Genomic DNA, 9,335 nt, shown 5'->3' with positions numbered 1-9,335 from the left:
CAACCAAAAGGGAGAACTATAGGCTGATCTCCCTAATGAGCATAGATGCAAAAAACCTCAACAAAATACTGTCAGAGAGAATATAAAGGGTCATCAAGAAGATCATCTCAATAGATGCAGAAAAAGCATTTGACAAAATTCAACACCCATTCATGATTTAAAAAAAAAAACTGCAAAAAATAGGAATACATGCTCTTTAACTCAACTTGAGAAAGGCTAACTGTGAAAAACCAACAGTCAACATCATACTAAATGGTCCAAAACTGAAAACCTTCTCACTAAAATCATGAATAAGACAAGGATGTCCACTATTACCACTCCTGCTCAATATAGTTCTGGAAATATTAACCACAGCAATTAGATGAGAGAAAAAAAATAAAAGCAATAAAGATAAGAAAGGAAGAAGTTAAATTGTTATCTGTGGATGACATACCCAAAAAACTCCATCAAAAGTCTTCCAGACATAATTGACAGATTCAGTAGAGTAGCTGGATAAAAGGTCAACACTCAAAAATCAGTAGCCTTCTTGTGCACAAATAACAGACTTACTGAGAGTGAAATTAGGGAAACAACCCCTTTCACAATAGCATCCAAAAAAATGAAGTATCTAGGAATAAATCTAAAGAAGGAAGCAAAAGACCTCCACATTGAGAACTACAACACTCTGAAAAAAGAGATCGAAGAGGATACAAGAAAATGAAAAGGCATCCCTTGCTCCTGGGTAGAATCAACATAGTGAAAATGGCCATTCTGCCAAAACTGCTATACAGATTCAATGCAATCCCTATTGAAATTCTAACAGTATATTTCACAAAATTAGAAAAAACAATTCAAAAATTCATTTGGAACCAGAAGAGACCTAGAATAGCAAAAGCAATTCTAGGCAACAGAGACATGTCAGGTTGCATCACAATCCCTAACTTGAAACTACTACAAAGCCACTGTGATAAAAGCAGCATGGTACTGGCAAAGAAACAAACCCGAGGATCAGTGGAATAGATTAGAAGGTGCAGAAACAACTCCAGATGTACTCAGCTATCTCATTTTTCATTAATGAGCCAATCATCTTCACTGGAGGAAAGATAGCCTCTTTAATAAATGGTGTTGGAAAACTGGATTTCAACTTGCCAAAGATTAAAACTAAACCCTTATCTTTCACTGTGCACTAAACTAAAATTGAAGTGTGTTAAAGATCTAAATATTAAAACAGAAACGCTAAACTTTCTGGAAAATAAGTTAGGTAAAACTCTTGACAATGTTGGCATAGGAAAAGACTTCATGAACAAATCCTCAGTAGCATGGGAACTAGCACAAAGATTTAACAATTGGGATTTCATCTTATTAAAAAGCTTCTGTACTGCAAGAGAAACTACCAAGAGAACTAAGAGACAACCTACAATGTGGAAAAATAATTTTACCAGCTGTTCCTCAGAGAAAGGTCTATTATCTAGAATATATAAATAACTCAAAAAACTGAGACTCCAAAATAAAAAGACCCTATTCAAAAATGGGCATCTGAAATGAACAGACATTTCTCAGACAAAGAAGTAACAGCAGCAAATAAATGTATGAAAAACTGTTCATCACTGGTCATTTGAGAGATGCAAACGAAACCAACAAAGATTCCACCTCACCCCAGAAGGAATGGCTGCTATCAAAAAATCAACCAATGACAAATACTGGTAGGTTGTGGGGAGAAAGGAACTCTTCTTCATTGTTGGTGGGAGTGCAGACTGGTGCAACCACCGTGGAAATCAATATGGAGATACCTCAAACAACTAGTATTAGTATTCCCATTTGACCCAGTTATTAATTATTCCTTTGCTGAGTATCTTCCCAAAAGAATTAAAAGAATCATACCCCTGTGATATATGCACACCCATGGTTAGAGCCACACAGTTTGTAATAGCTAAATCTTGGAAGCAGCCCAATTGCCCATCAACTGGAGACTGGATAAAGAAGGTGTGTGTGTGTGTGTGTGTGTGTGTGTGTGTGTGTGTGTGTGTGTTTAATAAAATGGAGTGCTATTCAACCATAAAGAATGAGAAACTAGATACATTTATAGCTAAGTGGATGCACATTGAGGCCATACTCTTAAGTGAAATTAATAGGACACACATATGTATATACTGACTAGTTTCTCTGGCATGAAAAACTAAAAGTGTAAATAAGGATCAAAATGTATAACTAATATTGTGTAATAGATGGAAAAGGTCTAAAGGAGTAAGGGAAGTGAAGGGGTAGGGAAACAGTAAGAAGGGAAAAGAAAAATATGAGAAAAGGGAAAAATGGAAACAAAGTCTTTGTAAATATGGAAGAGTAGATGGGGTGAATGGAGGGCAGAGGAATGGGGAAAAAATAAGAACCAAGATAAGTCATGTAAAGGTACAAGATCCAAATGATGACGGGGAGAGGGAGGGAAGCGGGGAGGGGAGGGACAGCTAATAGCTAAGAGACAACCTACAATGTGGAGAAAAAATGAAGAGAACTTGAACCAGATCACTTGGGCCCTTTCTGATCCTAATTTAGGAGTCTATGTCACCTCATATGGAACTGGTAAAACCATGTTGGATTTTTATTAGAACCTCCCTGATACCCAACTCCCCAAGAATGACTCAGTGAACTCATGAACTGGCATGTGAGTCAATATCACCACTCTAATTAGCCATTAATTAGAAAGGTGGTGATGCTCTGGCACTCACCCCTGGGCAAGAGGTCAATAAGATGGCATCAGCAGCAATTGGGATTCAAGCACTACCTATGACATCCAGCACCTCTTAATGCCATGGGCCAAGGGCCTACCCAATAGCACTGGGTAACAGTCCCCTAAGAAAGGGCTGTACTTGATAATGGGGCCTCAGGAAGACCCAGAATGTGTTATACAATGTAGGGCATCTCTAAGTCTTTCATGTCTTGAGGAATTCAAGGCAAGTGTAGGGATGCCCTAGATTAGGGAAGAGTAAAAAATTCCACATCAAATGTACTAGGTGAATCCCAATTAGATCTTGAGCCAAAGCAGACAAAAATATTATAAAGACATTGGATCAACCATGAAAAGGAAAGATATCCCTCCATAGCCAACCAAGAGATGGAGGGAAGCGGGGAGGAGGGAAGGGAAGGGGACATAAAAAGAATTATGATGTGTTGTACACATGTTCCAACGCTTTGCAGTATGTAATCATTGTATACTGAAAACACGGACCAATAAAATAAAAATTTAAATTTGAAATAAATGGAAAATATAAACATCTATGCAAAGACATATGCATAATAAATATTTCTTTTATTACCTCTAAAAAATATGAAAAGAATAGAAATGTTTTATTAAGCCTAAGGTAGGTATTTCCTAGCCTTGAATTTATTTAAAACTAAGAACAATCTTCTTGGGCACATTTGCAAAATGTTAATCTTCAAATATTTGTCAAATATTATTTTAGAGATCAACTAGCTACAGGTAACTTTTTCCTCTTTCTCCATGAAATTCCAATCTTCTGTCTCTTCCCTCTCTCTTTTTTTTGGGGGGGGATGAAAAAGGTACTCTTTATTCAAATCCTGTAAAATATTTCCATTTTACAAGTAGCAAACCTAAGAGGCTATTTATCCTTATGCATTTATTTTTCCCTTAAAAAATATCCAATCTTGCTATAAAACTGACTTTAATCATGATAAGCACAACTTTGGTTACATGGCCACCAAAATTAATCAAAAAAGAGTTTAAGAATTTTAAATTATAAGGTTTTATTTGTAGCTTCCTGATTATGCACTGTTTACTGATAAAAAAAAAATAAATGTGTTGTAGGATCACTGTCATCTACTTAACTGCGAGTCATCATGGCTTTTTCATTTATCTAAATTTCTGAACTACAACTGTGACTCAGTCCCAAGAACTCAGTAACCTTTTTTTCTTTTTCTTATTTATTTATTTATTTATTTCTGGTACCAAGGATCCACTTGTGCTTGTGAGGCGTGCAGAGGCACCACTGAGTTAAATCACAGGCTCCTTTTTATTTTTCTTTTGATGACATTTAAAATATTATTTTGGTGCCTGATTGAAAAAAGAAATGTTAGCTCCCAGACAATGTGGGCCCTATCTGAAATCCAGCTAGCAGTTTAAGCTCATAGCCTTTCATTAAAAGGGCTTCACATTCTGAGAACATACATTCATGCCTTAGTTTAAAACACACTCTGAGCCTGGTGGTGCATGCCTATGATCCCATTACTCTGTGAGGCTAAGGCAGAAGGATCTCAAGTTCGAAGCCAAGCTAGGCAATTTAATGGACTCAGCAATTCAAAAAACGTTTTTAAATTAAAAAAAATAAGCACTGATTCTGAATTCTGAGGGCACAATTTACAACATAAAATCATAACCATTTCTTCCTGTAATAATGACCAACTGTACAGTATTAATTTCTCCATATTAAATTGACTTTTCCAGACAGGTAGAAATTGTATCTGCAAAATTCCATACAAAACATCGAAGACTCACATTTGAAAAGTATTCACAATATGACATCTAAGTTACACAGCAGACCCCAGTGATCACTGGGAAATGTCCCATAGTCCAGTTTTTCCAACCCAAGCAGGTCCAAACTTCGGGGAATAATATGTCCCTCTTCTGCTGCTGCTCTGAAAGATATTCTATCAAAAGGAAGCTTGTAAGTAGCAGGTATTCCAAGATTAGAGTTCATCTGGGTGTCCCACGTACACTGGCAATGCTTAGGTTTGCCCAAAACTCCCAGACATCCAAAATGTTGTTGGGTAAACCACCACATTTAGTAACTCTTTATACCTTAGATTTGTATCTCCTGCAAATATAAGTGTAGCAGACTCTGAAGCCTCCTGCATTTTCTGTAACACCAGTTTTAACTGATTCATTCGTTCCTCAGCATGCCCTCTGGGGCTTTCCAAATGGGAAGTCATAAGGCAAAGTTCATTTCCAGACAAACTCACATGCACACGCAAAAGGTTCCTCAGCATTTTAGTACTTGGAAAAGGAATGATCTCTTGGCTTTTTAACTTCACTTTTGGTTTCTTCAACATTATGGCTGTGAAATAATCCTTCTTCGTGACCTGTAATAATCTCATAACTACTTGCTCTCTTCTTTAGGTAGCTATAATAAGGCGGAAGAACTTCCTGTAGAAATACCACATCTGGTTCGTATAAAGCTAAATAGGAACACACTCCTTGAGCCCTTTCTTGTAAACTGTTTAGATCAAATCCATCAATATTCCACGTGAAGAAAGAGAACATGCTCCCATCTTCTTGCTGGCTTTTTTTGTTTTTGTTTGTTTTTGTATTTGTTTTTGTTTTTGTTTTTGAGATAGCGTCTCACTATGTGGTTAAGACTGCCCTGGAACTCACTATGTAGCCCAGGCTGGTAGATCCTCCTGCATCAGCCTCCTGAGTGCTGGGATTACAGGTGTGTTCCACCACGCCCGGCCTCTTGCTGAGGGTTTTCAAATGAGAGTTTAGAACTACTGGAGTCAGCTGTTTCTTCACTGGTTAGTTCAACACAGAGCCCGGGCTCCGCGGACGTCCCGGGCCGGCTCCGCACGGGGCTCCCCTCCGCGGCCGGCTCGAAATAGTTCAGCTCTCTTTCCACCTCCCAGAAGTTCTCCGCCAGATAGCACTGGGCCAGGGCGGCGTCGCAGCACGCCACATGCCCAGCAACCGCCGCTTCTTTTCCTCGGGCTAGCCCTCGTCCCGCGCCGTCTCCTCACCCCTCCCAAACTCATTCACCTAGCCGCTGCTTCAACGCCACTTCGCAGCCCCTTCTCTTTTTTTTTTTTTTCCTTTGACAAGTTACTACCTCTCAGAATTTTCCTTCAATTACATTTGTTTTATTCCAGCCAACTATTTTTGCCTCATTCTATCGCTTATGTACAGATAATGAAGTAGAGGCGGACAGATTATAGATATAGATATATGAGCATAGCAAGTCACATGAGCTGATGGTTGCCTTGGCACTGACAGCACTAAGCATGGTGCAGAATATTTGACCCCTTGTGGGTAAACACGCCGCTCTGACCACGACATTCACAGGAGAAGTCAGATCAATATCTGAGCGACAGTCACAACTACAGCGTGGCAATCGACATGGAAAATACATAGCACATCTTTGCTTGATAACTACTCCTAGAATTTATTCCTGATGTCTTCACCTAGCACCAGGTAATTCAGTGACTGCTCCTGTCTTCCCTTCTCCCTCCAAACAAACACCCTCCTCTCATATCAGACCTCTGGACATCCCACTGTGGGGTCAGCACACTGGGCATGTCCCCCATCCTGTCCTGCAAGATCTCCTGACACCCAGCTCAGCATTCTTCACACCCTTTTTTGTTTGGTTTGGTTTTTGATACCAGAGATAGAACTCCGGTCCTTGCAACACCCGTTTTTGTTTTGGAAGCAAGATGTGATTGGCTCTGTTGTTTTAGCATTGCATCTGCATACTCATCTTTCACCTTTTACATGTAGTAGTTGCTCATTAGCTACAGATGGCCCTTGACTTAGTACAGTTCTTCTTAGTAGTTTTCTAATTTTACAGTCCTGCAAAAGTGATGCATTCAGCAGAAAGTGTACTTTTAGTTGTGAATGTGGATCTTTTCCTGAGCTAGCAATGTGGGGGTGAGGGTGTTCCATTACTCTCAGTCCTGCTGGCTAGAGACATCAAGCAGTGGCCTCCCATTCACCATGCAAACATCAGGTCCTCTGAGAATGCTCTTCACCTCTGATAGCCCAGATGTGGGGTGGATTAAATGTATTTCTGACTCATGATAGTTTTCACTTGAATGAGGTTTTTAGGACGTACTGCCATTGTAAGCCGATGAATATCTCTTTATATTGTGCTGTATAAAGCATGTTCGTAGCTTCACTGTCTATTCTCTCTTGAATTTTTAAAGGTTTGTAAAAATATATGCATCACACCCTTTGCCCTAAAATGTTACACTGAGACACTTGTTTTCAGATGAAGAAGTCTTACTATTACTTCCACATTTTGGGGGGCATCTGAGGTGGCCCTGGGAGTATCTAGAAGCCAGTGCCCTGGAGGGTTCTTTCATGTGATCATTACATTCCATCTTGCTTTCCTGCTATCTTCTAAGCTCTAATACATGGGACTCTTACCCTGTGCATTCTCTGAGCACTTTGAGAGCAAACACCAAGAGGGTGTTGGAAGTGCAAGAGATTTCTCGGGGGTGAAACCTGAAAAGGAGAAGAGGCCATGAGGGCCCCAAATCACAGTGTAGGTGCAACACCCCTCAATTCAGTGGGGAGGGAGGGAGAGAGGGAGGAAGGCAGGGCGTAGGCTGCAGCACCGTTGTGAGAAGGCCCAGGAAGGCCAGCGGGCATCCTGAGCCAAGGTGGCCTATCACCAAGCCCTGCTCTGATGGAAGTGTGTTTGCTCTGCCCTGGGGTGGAGAAGCAGTCATAGGAAAGGGAACATGGCAGAGACGCAGAGGTGGCTGCAAAACGCAGCAGCTAGTCCTGACTGAGGTCACGGTGCTCATTGCACCAGTGTCTTATCAAGATCCGCTCAGCCTGGATTCACACTGCCTACCTTGCTGCTCAGCATGAGTACATGCACTGCTGCTCTAGACCTTTGGGAATTTAGCATATGCTCTGTGAGGTTCCCATAGGAGAACAGTGTTCTTCCCACCAGGATTCTGCTGCTTTTATCTGAAGCACTGAAACTCTTTTGGGCCTTGGATGAAATTTCCTAGATCTCCAGCATCTTTTGTGACATTTTAAAATTAAACTTGGTTGATATGCAGAACAGGAATTATTTTGTAAAGGACTAAAGAATGGAAATCCCAAGTAAGGAAAACAAGTTTCTATTCCCTTGCTTTCTCCAAGCCCTCCTGCCACTTCTGTATTAGGTAAGGTTTTCTAGAGAAGAAACAGAGAAAGAGGAAATGAGGAGGAAGAACAGGAAGAGGAGAGAGAGAGAAGTTTTAGGGAAATGAGCTACATAATCCTGGAGTTGCAAGTCTAAAACATACAGGTCAAGCTCTCAATCTGGGGACCCAAAGAAGAGTCCCAGTCCCAGTCAGAAGGCCATTGGCTAGAAAAATTCTCTGATCTTGGAGGAGGTTATTTCCTTTCTATGCAGGCCTTCAATCCATTGAATAAGTCTCACCCACTATTACAAAGGGCAATGGCTTTACTCAAGTCTGTTGAAGTAAATATTAATCTCATCCAATAAAACTGTGTTCCTTAATTATGATTTATCATTGTAACTTGTGTTGAAGCTGTCTAGCAGACTAGTAGGCTCTGGGTGTGTCTGTAGATGACTGACAGGTAGACCACACACTGAGGGGCCAAGACCTGCCCTAGATATAGGTGGCACCAACCAATAGGCTGTAGCCTGCATGGAATAAAAAGAGAAAGAAGGAAGTCTTCCCTTTGCTTCTTCAGAGGAGCTCCAGGCTTCACGGTCACCCTTGATGTTTGTCTCAAGTTCCTTCAGGCTTCCAGCACAGACTCACACTGTACTCTACAGTGAACTTCAGGTCTTTGACCTCAGGACCTTGGACTGGGTCCTCTTCTCTCCAGGGCACAGACAACCATTCTGCATTCTTCCACCCTGACTCTATGCAGCTGTTGTAAATCTACCAAGTAATATACATTATATAGTAGAATATGTTCCTCTTGTGAGCTCTGATACAAAACCCCTCAAAGAAACATCCAGAAAAATTTGGGGCCAAATATATGGGTACCAAGGCTTAGCAGAATTGAAACACAAAATTAATCATCACAACATCCAGATGGACTTGAGACCCAGTGGCTGAATACCTGGCAAAGAGAAAAGCCCTCATTGTCCAAGAAAGGAACAAAGGAAATGAAGTTAGTGCCCAGATTAAAATAGATGCCTCTAGTTCCCCCAAGAAGTAATGGAACCGGGGCCGGAAAGAACCCTGCAAAATAATTTATTCACATAATAAAAATCATTTTAGCATTTCAACTTTTCTCAAAAAATAATTATATGAGAATAACAAAAGCTTGTACTCAAACTATTAAATCAAATCCATATACAATGGTGCGAGAGAAGGTGATTCATCTCGTACAAAGTGGCTTGAGCTCTGGGACCCAGCCATGAGGACCAACAGCGGTCTAGATGTTGCAGGGAAGGTATTTTTAGAAATGATTAGCATTTAAACCTGCAGACCCTGAGGGGAGCAGTGTATCCTCTGTAATGTGGGGGGGCCTGGTCCACTTGAAGGTCTCAGAAGTCTGAGGTCTCCTGAGGAACAGGGATTTCCACTTCCAGATGAGCCTCACACTCAGGATGGAAACTTGCTTGCTGTCCTGCTGGGATCTGTAACCTCTCAGCCTTGCC

At 40.7% G+C, this 9,335-nt stretch overlaps 1 pseudogene; it reads right to left on the bottom strand.

Moving 5' to 3' along the window:
• Window positions 1-4,499: 4,499 nt before the first annotated feature.
• LOC104867434 lies at window positions 4,500-8,814 on the bottom strand (annotated as a pseudogene).
• Between the last annotated feature and the right edge of the window lie 521 nt (window positions 8,815-9,335).

This window comes from Fukomys damarensis, unplaced genomic scaffold (assembly GCF_012274545.1).
Source record: "Fukomys damarensis isolate Sample0158 unplaced genomic scaffold, DMR_v1.0_HiC HiC_scaffold_9, whole genome shotgun sequence".
NCBI lineage: Eukaryota > Metazoa > Chordata > Mammalia > Rodentia > Bathyergidae > Fukomys > Fukomys damarensis.
Note: the sequence above shows the minus strand (reverse complement) of the source record. Positions and strands in the feature narration are given on the sequence as shown.